This window comes from Hyla sarda, unplaced genomic scaffold, assembly GCF_029499605.1.
Source record: "Hyla sarda isolate aHylSar1 unplaced genomic scaffold, aHylSar1.hap1 scaffold_1874, whole genome shotgun sequence".
NCBI classification, from domain to species: domain Eukaryota; kingdom Metazoa; phylum Chordata; class Amphibia; order Anura; family Hylidae; genus Hyla; species Hyla sarda.
The window spans coordinates 22,197-37,020 of record NW_026608526.1 but is presented as its reverse complement, the minus strand read 5'-3'; the positions used below and the strand labels follow the sequence as shown (position 1 = coordinate 37,020).

The following is a 14,824-nucleotide window of genomic DNA, read 5'->3' as shown; positions in this document are numbered from 1 at the left end:
GTTATCGCTTCTCGGCCTTTTGGCTAAGATCACGTGTGGATTTCTGTGCGTGGTTTGGGTTGAAAGGAGTGGTGATCGGGGCCCTCTTTACGGGGGGCCCTGGATTGTTGCTGAGCTGCGATCGTGGGTTTTACCTGCAAAAATGAGCGAGAAGGCGCGTGGACTTGAGGACACGGTGCGGATCTACGTTCCTGGCGAGCACCGGGGGACGATCGGACTTGACCAAATCGTTGTGGAGATTCTTCGCAAGCTTGATTACCTACAGGTATGGAATGTATTGGCTATACAGGATTTTCCTAGGCAAGGAATTTATGATATTACTTTTTGTGGTTCTGAGATTTGCCAGAGAGTCTATATGGATCTTGAAGAAATGAAGAGGAAAAGTGAGCCTGCTATAATGAAGAAGATTAAAGTGGAACCGTTATTTATGAATACAACAAAGGTAGTAATTGTCCACATGTATAATCCTAAGGTTTCTGATGAAATGGTTACAAACTTTTTGTTCCGGTATTGCGAGGAAGTGAAATTTATAGGAAGACTTAAGAACAAGTTTGGGTACTTTAATTGTAAGAGAAAGTTTATTGTAAAATTTAAAAAAGATGAAGGAATGCAAGATGGAAGGAAGAGCATACCACAGGTGTTTTCTATCGGAGGAGAGAGAGGTTTCTGCTTTTATGAAGGCCAGTTGCAATATTGTAGAAAGTGCCATGCCTATGGCCATGTGCAGGATTATTGCCCTGAGAAAGGAGAATGTTGCAGAAATTGTGGGAAAACTGGTCATGAAGCAAGTATTTGTACAGAGAAGAAGACATGTGATATCTGTGGAAGTGAGGAACATTTGGCAAGAGGCTGTGATATGTGGTATAAAAAGAAGAGAAGTTATGCTGATGCAGCTGGGAATAGAGGAGAACAAAGAGAAAAAGGGGGAGGGAGGTTTGTTCCTGGAGTTGGTGAGAGTGTGAGTGTGAGTGTTAATGTGGCACAGGTGGCTGAGGAAAGTTCTGTGATAGTGGAGCACATTAGCACTCAGGAGAGGTCAGGGGAGGAGGGTGTTTCCACTGCTGTGACTGGTGAGGAGACAGGTGTGGGAGGTGAATTTACCTTGGTGAAAAAGAAAAAAGCAAAAAAAGTGAAAGTGGTGGAGAAAATTGAGACAGTGTATGGTGATGTTCTTTCTAGTGAAGAGGCTATGGATGATATTGAATGTCCAAACCCAATTGTGGGGGAGGAGGAGGGAATGGAAGTTGTTGGGTCATCTCAGAGATCTCTAACACCTGGTCAGAGAGTTTCTCGCAGTAAGGAAGAAGAGGAGGAGGAAGATGAGGATGTGCAGGTTGTGAATAAAAGGTGTAAGACAGGGAGCTGGTCTGAGGATCAGGAAGCCCTTGTTCTTGGTAGTGATAATGAAATAGACAGGGACTCTAACATAGGGTCGCCTGATTGTTTTGCAAGTTTACATAGGAAAGTTGAAGGCCAAAATGTTAATTTCTAAGTTAAGATGGATTTTAAAGCATTTGGTTTTCTTTTCCTAGTTATTATGACTTTGGTTGTAACAACTATTAATGTAAGAAGTATTGAGTCTGAAATTAGGAGAGCTGCAATTTTTGATATTCTTGAGAATGTTAGAAGTGATGTGATATGTTTACAGGAGTGTGCAATAAAGTCAGCACCTTATGCAAATGAGTGGAAGTGTGGGCAGTCCTTCTGGTCCACATGTGCAGAAAACAAAAATGAAGGTGTTGGGATTTTATTGCGAAACAGGGACATTAAAGTTTTAAATTGCCAAACTTTAGTACCTGGTCGTTGTATGGTTTTAATTTTTGAGGTTTTGGGCCAGAGGATGAGAATTTTTAATGTGTATGCTCCAGCAGAAAAACAAGCACGTTTGTCTTTTTTAGAGTCCCTTAAGTTTTTTATCCCTGGTCGTGAAGATACTATTATTGTTGGCGATTTTAACTGCATTAGATCCGTCAATGATCGTGAGAGCTCTGCTGAGGTTAGAACTGATATTACTTCCAATGTTTTAAATCAAATTATTCAAGACTTGCATTTTACTGATGTTGGACTGATGGTTAGCACTGATGAAAGATATACGTACATATCAGATAGTGGCCGCTGTAAATCCCGGATCGATTACATCCTGGTCTCTGATGGGATTAAGGTGGTCCGGTGCAATCAAATGATGTCAACTTTCTCAGACCACAAGATGGTGTTGGCTGAGATAAGTGTCACAGAGTCCCTTCATTTTGGGAGGGGGCTCTGGAAATTAAATGTAAGTCTATTGGAAGATGAGGAAGTAATGGCTGGTTTTAATCATGTGTTTTTATCCTGTGTTTCTAAACAACCTGATTTTAGTAATGTCTTAGTGTGGTGGGAATGGGCTAAAGGAGAGTTTTCTAATTTCTTTAAGATGTTTTGCATAAAGAGAGCACAAGAGAAGAGGAGGAGTGATGAAAGGCTTGTATCCCGGTTAGAGACTCTCTATAAGTTTAAACGTGTTGGTGTGGAGGTGGAGGATGAGATTGTTAAGGTGAAGGGGGAGATGAAAAAAAGGTTGTTGGAAAAGGGAAGGAATATTGTATATAAGTCTAAAGTGCAGCACCTAGAAGAAAATGAGCAGTGTACACGGTATTTCTTTAAAAAATGTTTTAATGCTAAAGGTGTTTTTAAATCTGTTTTTACCCCTACGGGGGAAGTTTTTGGAGAGGAGATGGTGAAGGAGATTGGCAGATTTTATGAGACACTCTTTAGTAATAAGAGCAGAGCCAGTGAGACGGAGATGAATGATTATTGTAATATTTTGGAGAATAATGTTCCTGTTGAAAAAGTAGATTTTTTGATTGATGATGTTAGTGAAGGGGAGATCAAGCAGGCCCTGGATAAGATGGCCAAAGGGAAGACACCAGGCTGTGATGGTCTCCCCACTGAGTTTTATTCCGCGTTCTGGAATATTTTAAGTAAAGAGTTTACACGGGTGGTGCAATATGTTTTTAACTCAGGTGTTTTAGCTGAATCTATGAAGAAAGGGGTCATAACATTAATTCATAAAAAAGGTGATGGCAGAGATCTTAAAAATTGGAGACCTATAACTTTATTAAATTGTGACTACAAGATAATTGCTAAGATTGTGGCTAATAGACTGAGTGATGTAGTGGACCACCTTGTGGGAGAATACCAAGTTTGTGCAGTACCGAAAAGAAAAATAACAGATAATTTATTGCTTTTAAGAGACTCTATTTATTACAGTAACTTTAACAAGAATGCACTGTTTGTTGAGTCCATAGATTTCGAAAAGGCTTATGATAAGGTTGCACATGATTTTATGTTCATTGCTTTAAAACACTTAGGTATTCCAGAAAAGTTATTATCTGTTATTATGAGTTTTTATCATGGGGTGACAAGTCAGATTTTAGTAAATGGGCATGTGGGGCCTGCTTTTAATGTCTTGTCTGGAGTCAGACAGGGATGCCCACTCTCCCCAATTCTGTTTATATGCGTTATAGAGGGCCTGTTGAAGAATGTGCAGAAAGATAAATGTGTGAGTGGTGTTTTTATTCCAGGTAGTGATGGTAGTAAGTTAAAGGTTTTAAGTTATATGGACGATGTGGTTTTTACTTGTACATCCCAAGCAGATCTCAACAGAGTAAATTTGCATGTGAGGATTTTTTGTTGTGTGGCTGGGATGAATGTGAACTGGGGGAAGTGCCAATTATGCAGTTTTGGGAACCAAGAGAATATAGTAGTGGATGGTGTTAAGGAAAAAGAAGACATTGAAGTGCTAGGAGTGATATTTGATAAAGACCTCAAAGGAAAGAAAAGTTATGAGACTTTGGACAGTAAAATTGAGAAGAAGCTATCCTTCTGGAGGTTAAGGAACTTGTCACTTAAAGGGAAAGTTCTTATCATTAAGTCTGTAATCCTACCGCTTCTCTTGTATACGGCTATGGTGCTTCCTCCAGGGAAGTTATGGACTAGGAGAGTCACAAGGAAGCTTTTTGTGTTCTTCTGGGGGTCTAAGATGGAGAAAATGAGAAGAGAAGAAGTGATGAAGAGTATGAATTTGGGCGGATATAACTTTCCAAACATTGATCTGTTTTTAAAGGTGCACTATTTTCTTTTAATTTTTAAATTGATACAGTGCAATAATAGGGCGGCAGACATGAGTAAATACCTTGCAGGATGGTTGTTTTCCAAATGGGGCTGGTGTGAGAGGGATTTGAGGAGACCCATAGCACATGTGATACCTACCTTCTATGTGCTCCTCAGGTCTTTCAATGATCAATTTGGTTTGAGCTCTTTAGGTGAACCTGATAAAAAGAAAATAGAACAAGAAATAAGGAAAAATGAGAGATTATATGAAGTACCATTCTGCACTAATGCTCAGTCTGTGAAGATTTGGAAGTTTTTTAAAGTTATTGGACTATCAAACAGACAAAAAGACGTTAGTTGGATGTCCTTTCATGGCTGCCTCCCAACCCGATCTTTTTTAAATGGAAGAGGTTTGAGAATAAGTGACAGATGCCCAAGAGAGGGTTGTGGAGGTAGAGAAGACTTAGTGCACCTTTATTGGGACTGTTTTTATGCAAAAGAATTTTTTATGTTTTTAAAGAAGTTTTTAATCCAACTCACTGGATATAACAGTTTTTCTTTTGAGAAAGTTTTTATTGGTCAAGATCTTAGTAAAAAGGAAGATACACGTACTAATTGGATTCTTTTTTCTGTTTTTAAAGAGGTTTTATGGGACTCACGCAATTTGCTTGTTTTTAAAAATGTTGTTATTTCTCCGAGGGAATTGAAAAGATTGTTTTTAGGAAGGATTTTTACTATCTTTCTACTGGACAAAAAGAGAATTGGTGAAGAAGAAGCGGAGAAAATCTGGATGCATACACGATGGAAACATTTATAAGAAGTACGTAAAGGAGAAAGCTGTAAGTTTTTGACCAATTTCTGTGATTGTTTTTGACATGTTTTTTTGTTTTGTTGTTTGGTCACTTTTTCTTGGCACTCGGTTCCCTTAGTTAGTTTTTTCCGTATGATGTTTTTTCAGATATTGTTTTAAGTGACGAGTCTTGGTAGGTGACCTGATGATCGTCCAAACAATAGTCTGTAACTGAGGAAAAAAAAAAAAAAAAAAAAAAAAAAAAAAAAAAAAAAAATCTGTTCTTATCAGTTTAATATCTGATACGTCCCCTATCTGGGGACCATATATTAAATGGATTTTTGAGAACGGGGGCCGATTTCGAAGCTTGCTTCCGTCGCCCTATGCATTGACCCGATATGGCAGTATCTTCGGGTACAGTGCACCACCCCCTTACAGGGTTAAAAAGAAAGATTCCTACTTTCATTGCTACCTGCTTGCTGGCTAGCCAGCTAGCCAGCCCTGTGGGCCTTGCTGCTGCTGCAGCCAAAAAACAAAAGGTGGTGCTGCTGCTGCTTCTTCTGCTGCTTCTGCTTCTGCTTGTGTCTGGCCCCTGTTGGAGCGTCCAGGCACAGGACTTCTGCTGCTGCTGACTAAATGGCCTCCTTAATTGGATCATTTGAGTAGCCAGCACACCTGTGCAGGTAGGGCATGACATGATAGGCAGCTGCCTTGATAGCGGGTGGGTGCTGAATGTTCCTAATTGACAAAATAAGATTAATGCTTATGAAGAAATATAAAATCTCATCCCTTCCCCAATATCGCGCCACACCCCTACCCCTTAATTCCCTGGTTGAACGTGATGGACATATGTCTTTTTTCGACCGTACTAACTATGTAACTATGTAACATAACATGGGGGGGGGGTCTCCTGGCTGTTCACACAGGTGTGTCATTGCTGTACATTGACCATGCATTGCTTCTGTGGTATTGCAAAGGCAAAGACAAATGCTTCCAGCCATCCATTGCACTAATGGATTGGTCATCAGCTGGCTGTCTATGTCCCGCATCAATATAGACCAAAGTACAGAGGGTTAGGCTATGCTATTGTGCACCTACCTGATGCATCAGAAGGTGCGAGGCCCTTGCTAAATTCTGTGCACAGACTTTGAGATCTATGCTTTAGACTGTATCTAAACCTGCTCCAACATGGACTGACATTCTGGCCTACTTTCAGCCGATGCGACTTGTCTGTCGCTGAACAGTCGCTTTTTATGTATTCAGCACCTATGTATAATGTTGTAAAAATGCTCTAGAAGCTAAAGTCGCAGAAATGTCACACATATTTGGCCTGCAACTTTCTGTGCGACAAATTCAGACAGGAAAAATCAGTATAAATCCTTAGAAAATTATCCCCCAGTGTCTCCATCTGCTGGCGGTATTGAATAAGCATTGCTGCACTGATGGGGTATGCATTAGACGAAAAAAAAGAAGAAAAAGAAGAATAATACGCCCAGAAAAGAGGCGAAAAGGAGAAAAACGTAAAAAAACGTGAAAAAAAAGTAAGAGGAAGAGAAGGGAAAAAAAGGTGGAAATGGGTTTAAAAGTGATTTCGGCGGAGAAATATATATATATATATATATATATATATATATATATATATACGCGCACACACACACATATATATAAACGTATTCTCCGTTGAGATATTGCAGCCGCTGCTGTGTCCAGGCCCAGGAGCCTTAGCACTGTGCTGTGATGTCACTCAATACCACTGACATCACTAGGTGTAAACAACATCTCTCCTTTGCTGTGTATGTGACTATGGAGCTGTTTGGTGATGTCGTCTATTATGGCCTTCATAGAAGCAACAGGAGATTGTTGCATCCATCTAGAACCCTCAGAACTACAGTGCTATGATGTCACTCACTTCCACAGGCCTTGCAGAGTGTAAACAACAACAACCCAGCTTTGTTGTGTATGTAACCATAGGGATTTGTGATGTCACCTAGAACCTTCACAGCAGCGACAGCTTTATGAGGAGCATCAGCACTGCTCTGCCTGAGCAGAACCATCACCGCCATAGGTTGTCAAATAACCCGGATTTAACCCACACAGGTAAGTCCAATGGGGTGCAGGCATGTCCTCTATGCTTACAGCTTCCCGTGGGTGTTGGTTTGATACCGTTTGGGGACAGCCAAGGAGGCATCTGCAGGCAACAAAGGTAGGTGTGTGCTTGTGTGTGTGTTTCCTATGCAGATCCTAAGCCCAGTGTCACATGCAAGTAGGAGGAGTAAGAAGGGTTCCTGGCAAATCCGGGTTATGGATTGCATTTAAAAAGGCCCCGTGGGAGTGCAATGGGCCCCTGTCTTGCTGCTTAGCAATAATGGTATGGGTTTAGGTTCTGCTGTGTGTACTGGTGGTTGACTGCCCCCCAGCCCAGAGTGTGCATGGAAAATTGTCTGGCAGCCTCCCTGACAGCAAGCAGTGATAGTGCCCATGAAGGGGACCTTGTTGGGCCCGCCCCTTTCACGGTTATCGCTTCTCGGCCTTTTGGCTAAGATCAAGTGTAGTATCTGTTCTTATCAGTTTAATATCTGATACGTCCCCTATCTGGGGACCATATATTAAATGGATTTTTGAGAACGGGGGCCGATTTCGAAGCTTGCTTCCGTCGCCCTATGCATTGACCCGATATGGCAGTATCTTCGGGTACAGTGCACCACCCCCTTACAGGGTTAAAAAGAAAGATTCCTACTTTCATTGCTACCTGCTTGCTGGCTAGCCAGCTAGCCAGCCCTGTGGGCCTTGCTGCTGCAGCCAAAAAACAAAAGGTGGTGCTGCTGCTGCTGCTTCTGCTTGTGTCTGGCCGCTGTTGGAGCGTCCAGGCACAGGACTTCTGCTGCTGCTGACTAAATGGCCTCCTTAATTGGATCATTTGAGTAGCCAGCACACCTGTGCAGGTAGGGCATGACATGATAGGCAGCTGCCTTGATAGCGGGTGGGTGCTGAATGTTCCTAATTGACAAAATAAGATTAATGCTTATGAAGAAATATAAAATCTCATCCCTTCCCCAATATCGCGCCACACCCCTACCCCTTAATTCCCTGGTTGAACTTGATGGACATATGTCTTTTTTCGACCGTACTAACTATGTAACTATGTAACATAACATGGGGGGGGTCTCCTGGCTGTTCACACAGGTGTGTCATTGCTGTACATTGACCATGCATTGCTTCTGTGGTATTGCAAAGGCAAAGACAAATGCTTCCAGCCATCCATTGCACTAATGGATTGGTCATCAGCTGGCTGTCTATGTCCCGCATCAATATAGACCAAAGTACAGAGGGTTAGGCTATGCTATTGTGCACCTACCTGATGCATCAGAAGGTGCGAGGCCCTTGCTAAATTCTGTGCACAGACTTTGAGATCTATACTTTAGACTGTATCTAAACCTGCTCCAACATGGACTGACATTCTGGCCTACTTTCAGCCGATGCGACTTGTCTGTCGCTGAACAGTCGCTTTTTATGTATTCAGCACCTATGTATAATGTTGTAAAAATGCTCTAGAAGCTAAAGTCGCAGAAATGTCACACATATTTGGCCTGCAACTTTCTGTGCGACAAATTCAGACAGGAAAAATCAGTATAAATCCTTAGAAAATTATCCCCCAGTGTCTCCATCTGCTGGCGGTATTGAATAAGCATTGCTGCACTGATGGGGTATGCATTAGACGAAAAAAAAGAAGAAAAAGAAGAATAATACGCCCAGAAAAGAGGCGAAAAGGAGAAAAACGTAAAAAAACGTGAAAAAAAAGTAAGAGGAAGAGAAGGGAAAAAAAGGTGGAAATGGGTTTAAAAGTGATTTCGGCGGAGAAATATATATATATATATATATATATATATATATATATATATACGCGCACACACACACATATATATAAACGTATTCTCCGTTGAGATATTGCAGCCGCTGCTGTGTCCAGGCCCAGGAGCCTTAGCACTGTGCTGTGATGTCACTCAATACCACTGACATCACTAGGTGTAAACAACATCTCTCCTTTGCTGTGTATGTGACTATGGAGCTGTTTGGTGATGTCGTCTATTATGGCCTTCATAGAAGCAACAGGAGATTGTTGCATCCATCTAGAACCCTCAGAACTACAGTGCTATGATGTCACTCACTTCCACAGGCCTTGCAGAGTGTAAACAACAACAACCCAGCTTTGTTGTGTATGTAACCATAGGGATTTGTGATGTCACCTAGAACCTTCACAGCAGCGACAGCTTTATGAGGAGCATCAGCACTGCTCTGCCTGAGCAGAACCATCACCGCCATAGGTTGTCAAATAACCCGGATTTAACCCACACAGGTAAGTCCAATGGGGTGCAGGCATGTCCTCTATGCTTACAGCTTCCCGTGGGTGTTGGTTTGATACCGTTTGGGGACAGCCAAGGAGGCATCTGCAGGCAACAAAGGTAGGTGTGTGCTTGTGTGTGTGTTTCCTATGCAGATCCTAAGCCCAGTGTCACATGCAAGTAGGAGGAGTAAGAAGGGTTCCTGGCAAATCCGGGTTATGGATTGCATTTAAAAAGGCCCCGTGGGAGTGCAATGGGCCCCTGTCTTGCTGCTTAGCAATAATGGTATGGGTTTAGGTTCTGCTGTGTGTACTGGTGGTTGACTGCCCCCCAGCCCAGAGTGTGCATGGAAAATTGTCTGGCAGCCTCCCTGACAGCAAGCAGTGATAGTGCCCATGAAGGGGACCTTGTTGGGCCCGCCCCTTTCACGGTTATCGCTTCTCGGCCTTTTGGCTAAGATCAAGTGTAGTATCTGTTCTTATCAGTTTAATATCTGATACGTCCCCTATCTGGGGACCATATATTAAATGGATTTTTGAGAACGGGGGCCGATTTCGAAGCTTGCTTCCGTCGCCCTATGCATTGACCCGATATGGCAGTATCTTCGGGTACAGTGCACCACCCCCTTACAGGGTTAAAAAGAAAGATTCCTACTTTCATTGCTACCTGCTTGCTGGCTAGCCAGCTAGCCAGCCCTGTGGGCCTTGCTGCTGCAGCCAAAAAACAAAAGGTGGTGCTGCTGCTGCTGCTTCTGCTTGTGTCTGGCCGCTGTTGGAGCGTCCAGGCACAGGACTTCTGCTGCTGCTGACTAAATGGCCTCCTTAATTGGATCATTTGAGTAGCCAGCACACCTGTGCAGGTAGGGCATGACATGATAGGCAGCTGCCTTGATAGCGGGTGGGTGCTGAATGTTCCTAATTGACAAAATAAGATTAATGCTTATGAAGAAATATAAAATCTCATCCCTTCCCCAATATCGCGCCACACCCCTACCCCTTAATTCCCTGGTTGAACTTGATGGACATATGTCTTTTTTCGACCGTACTAACTATGTAACTATGTAACATAACATGGGGGGGGGTCTCCTGGCTGTTCACACAGGTGTGTCATTGCTGTACATTGACCATGCATTGCTTCTGTGGTATTGCAAAGGCAAAGACAAATGCTTCCAGCCATCCATTGCACTAATGGATTGGTCATCAGCTGGCTGTCTATGTCCCGCATCAATATAGACCAAAGTACAGAGGGTTAGGCTATGCTATTGTGCACCTACCTGATGCATCAGAAGGTGCGAGGCCCTTGCTAAATTCTGTGCACAGACTTTGAGATCTATACTTTAGACTGTATCTAAACCTGCTCCAACATGGACTGACATTCTGGCCTACTTTCAGCCGATGCGACTTGTCTGTCGCTGAACAGTCGCTTTTTATGTATTCAGCACCTATGTATAATGTTGTAAAAATGCTCTAGAAGCTAAAGTCGCAGAAATGTCACACATATTTGGCCTGCAACTTTCTGTGCGACAAATTCAGACAGGAAAAATCAGTATAAATCCTTAGAAAATTATCCCCCAGTGTCTCCATCTGCTGGCGGTATTGAATAAGCATTGCTGCACTGATGGGGTATGCATTAGACGAAAAAAAAGAAGAAAAAGAAGAATAATACGCCCAGAAAAGAGGCGAAAAGGAGAAAAACGTAAAAAAACGTGAAAAAAAAGTAAGAGGAAGAGAAGGGAAAAAAAGGTGGAAATGGGTTTAAAAGTGATTTCGGCGGAGAAATATATATATATATATATATATATATATATATATATATATATATATACGCGCACACACACACATATATATAAACGTATTCTCCGTTGAGATATTGCAGCCGCTGCTGTGTCCAGGCCCAGGAGCCTTAGCACTGTGCTGTGATGTCACTCAATACCACTGACATCACTAGGTGTAAACAACATCTCTCCTTTGCTGTGTATGTGACTATGGAGCTGTTTGGTGATGTCGTCTATTATGGCCTTCATAGAAGCAACAGGAGATTGTTGCATCCATCTAGAACCCTCAGAACTACAGTGCTATGATGTCACTCACTTCCACAGGCCTTGCAGAGTGTAAACAACAACAACCCAGCTTTGTTGTGTATGTAACCATAGGGATTTGTGATGTCACCTAGAACCTTCACAGCAGCGACAGCTTTATGAGGAGCATCAGCACTGCTCTGCCTGAGCAGAACCATCACCGCCATAGGTTGTCAAATAACCCGGATTTAACCCACACAGGTAAGTCCAATGGGGTGCAGGCATGTCCTCTATGCTTACAGCTTCCCGTGGGTGTTGGTTTGATACCGTTTGGGGACAGCCAAGGAGGCATCTGCAGGCAACAAAGGTAGGTGTGTGCTTGTGTGTGTGTTTCCTATGCAGATCCTAAGCCCAGTGTCACATGCAAGTAGGAGGAGTAAGAAGGGTTCCTGGCAAATCCGGGTTATGGATTGCATTTAAAAAGGCCCCGTGGGAGTGCAATGGGCCCCTGTCTTGCTGCTTAGCAATAATGGTATGGGTTTAGGTTCTGCTGTGTGTACTGGTGGTTGACTGCCCCCCAGCCCAGAGTGTGCATGGAAAATTGTCTGGCAGCCTCCCTGACAACAAGCAGTGATAGTGCCCATGAAGGGGACCTTGTTGGGCCCGCCCCTTTCACGGTTATCGCTTCTCGGCCTTTTGGCTAAGATCAAGTGTAGTATCTGTTCTTATCAGTTTAATATCTGATACGTCCCCTATCTGGGGACCATATATTAAATGGATTTTTGAGAACGGGGGCCGATTTCGAAGCTTGCTTCCGTCGCCCTATGCATTGACCCGATATGGCAGTATCTTCGGGTACAGTGCACCACCCCCTTACAGGGTTAAAAAGAAAGATTCCTACTTTCATTGCTACCTGCTTGCTGGCTAGCCAGCTAGCCAGCCCTGTGGGCCTTGCTGCTGCAGCCAAAAAACAAAAGGTGGTGCTGCTGCTGCTGCTTCTGCTTGTGTCTGGCCGCTGTTGGAGCGTCCAGGCACAGGACTTCTGCTGCTGCTGACTAAATGGCCTCCTTAATTGGATCATTTGAGTAGCCAGCACACCTGTGCAGGTAGGGCATGACATGATAGGCAGCTGCCTTGATAGCGGGTGGGTGCTGAATGTTCCTAATTGACAAAATAAGATTAATGCTTATGAAGAAATATAAAATCTCATCCCTTCCCCAATATCGCGCCACACCCCTACCCCTTAATTCCCTGGTTGAACTTGATGGACATATGTCTTTTTTCGACCGTACTAACTATGTAACTATGTAACATAACATGGGGGGGGTCTCCTGGCTGTTCACACAGGTGTGTCATTGCTGTACATTGACCATGCATTGCTTCTGTGGTATTGCAAAGGCAAAGACAAATGCTTCCAGCCATCCATTGCACTAATGGATTGGTCATCAGCTGGCTGTCTATGTCCCGCATCAATATAGACCAAAGTACAGAGGGTTAGGCTATGCTATTGTGCACCTACCTGATGCATCAGAAGGTGCGAGGCCCTTGCTAAATTCTGTGCACAGACTTTGAGATCTATACTTTAGACTGTATCTAAACCTGCTCCAACATGGACTGACATTCTGGCCTACTTTCAGCCGATGCGACTTGTCTGTCGCTGAACAGTCGCTTTTTATGTATTCAGCACCTATGTATAATGTTGTAAAAATGCTCTAGAAGCTAAAGTCGCAGAAATGTCACACATATTTGGCCTGCAACTTTCTGTGCGACAAATTCAGACAGGAAAAATCAGTATAAATCCTTAGAAAATTATCCCCCAGTGTCTCCATCTGCTGGCGGTATTGAATAAGCATTGCTGCACTGATGGGGTATGCATTAGACGAAAAAAAAGAAGAAAAAGAAGAATAATACGCCCAGAAAAGAGGCGAAAAGGAGAAAAACGTAAAAAAACGTGAAAAAAAAGTAAGAGGAAGAGAAGGGAAAAAAAGGTGGAAATGGGTTTAAAAGTGATTTCGGCGGAGAAATATATATATATATATATATATATATATATATATATATATATACGCGCACACACACACATATATATAAACGTATTCTCCGTTGAGATATTGCAGCCGCTGCTGTGTCCAGGCCCAGGAGCCTTAGCACTGTGCTGTGATGTCACTCAATACCACTGACATCACTAGGTGTAAACAACATCTCTCCTTTGCTGTGTATGTGACTATGGAGCTGTTTGGTGATGTCGTCTATTATGGCCTTCATAGAAGCAACAGGAGATTGTTGCATCCATCTAGAACCCTCAGAACTACAGTGCTATGATGTCACTCACTTCCACAGGCCTTGCAGAGTGTAAACAACAACAACCCAGCTTTGTTGTGTATGTAACCATAGGGATTTGTGATGTCACCTAGAACCTTCACAGCAGCGACAGCTTTATGAGGAGCATCAGCACTGCTCTGCCTGAGCAGAACCATCACCGCCATAGGTTGTCAAATAACCCGGATTTAACCCACACAGGTAAGTCCAATGGGGTGCAGGCATGTCCTCTATGCTTACAGCTTCCCGTGGGTGTTGGTTTGATACCGTTTGGGGACAGCCAAGGAGGCATCTGCAGGCAACAAAGGTAGGTGTGTGCTTGTGTGTGTGTTTCCTATGCAGATCCTAAGCCCAGTGTCACATGCAAGTAGGAGGAGTAAGAAGGGTTCCTGGCAAATCCGGGTTATGGATTGCATTTAAAAAGGCCCCGTGGGAGTGCAATGGGCCCCTGTCTTGCTGCTTAGCAATAATGGTATGGGTTTAGGTTCTGCTGTGTGTACTGGTGGTTGACTGCCCCCCAGCCCAGAGTGTGTATGGAAAATTGTCTGGCAGCCTCCCTGACAGCAAGCAGTGATAGTGCCCATGAAGGGGACCTTGTTGGGCCCGCCCCTTTCACGGTTATCGCTTCTCGGCCTTTTGGCTAAGATCAAGTGTAGTATCTGTTCTTATCAGTTTAATATCTGATACGTCCCCTATCTGGGGACCATATATTAAATGGATTTTTGAGAACGGGGGCCGATTTCGAAGCTTGCTTCCGTCGCCCTATGCATTGACCCGATATGGCAGTATCTTCGGGTACAGTGCACCACCCCCTTACAGGGTTAAAAAGAAAGATTCCTACTTTCATTGCTACCTGCTTGCTGGCTAGCCAGCTAGCCAGCCCTGTGGGCCTTGCTGCTGCAGCCAAAAAACAAAAGGTGGTGCTGCTGCTGCTGCTTCTGCTTGTGTCTGGCCGCTGTTGGAGCGTCCAGGCACAGGACTTCTGCTGCTGCTGACTAAATGGCCTCCTTAATTGGATCATTTGAGTAGCCAGCACACCTGTGCAGGTAGGGCATGACATGATAGGCAGCTGCCTTGATAGCGGGTGGGTGCTGAATGTTCCTAATTGACAAAATAAGATTAATGCTTATGAAGAAATATAAAATCTCATCCCTTCCCCAATATCGCGCCACACCCCTACCCCTTAATTCCCTGGTTGAACTTGATGGACATATGTCTTTTTTCGACCGTACTAACTATGTAACTATGTAACATAACATGGGGGGGGTC

The 14,824-nt window shown here is 43.4% G+C and overlaps 4 non-coding genes and 1 pseudogene across 4 annotated transcripts; all 5 read left to right on the top strand.

Annotated features, from left to right (window-relative positions):
* The first annotated feature begins 5,138 nt into the window (after positions 1-5,138).
* On the top strand, positions 5,139-5,309 carry LOC130315422 (U2 spliceosomal RNA; annotated as a pseudogene).
* Positions 5,310-7,395: 2,086 nt separating this feature from the next.
* LOC130315410 (U2 spliceosomal RNA) lies at positions 7,396-7,586 on the top strand. The gene has a single exon (XR_008862939.1). It is a non-coding gene; the product is annotated as a U2 spliceosomal RNA (small nuclear RNA).
* A 2,066-nt stretch (positions 7,587-9,652) lies between these two features.
* Positions 9,653-9,843, top strand: LOC130315408 (U2 spliceosomal RNA). The gene has a single exon (XR_008862938.1). It is a non-coding gene; the product is annotated as a U2 spliceosomal RNA (small nuclear RNA).
* Positions 9,844-11,916: 2,073 nt separating this feature from the next.
* On the top strand, positions 11,917-12,107 carry LOC130315407 (U2 spliceosomal RNA). The gene has a single exon (XR_008862937.1). It is a non-coding gene; the product is annotated as a U2 spliceosomal RNA (small nuclear RNA).
* Positions 12,108-14,175: 2,068 nt separating this feature from the next.
* Positions 14,176-14,366, top strand: LOC130315406 (U2 spliceosomal RNA). Its single transcript, XR_008862936.1, has one exon. It is a non-coding gene; the product is annotated as a U2 spliceosomal RNA (small nuclear RNA).
* Positions 14,367-14,824: the final 458 nt, after the last annotated feature.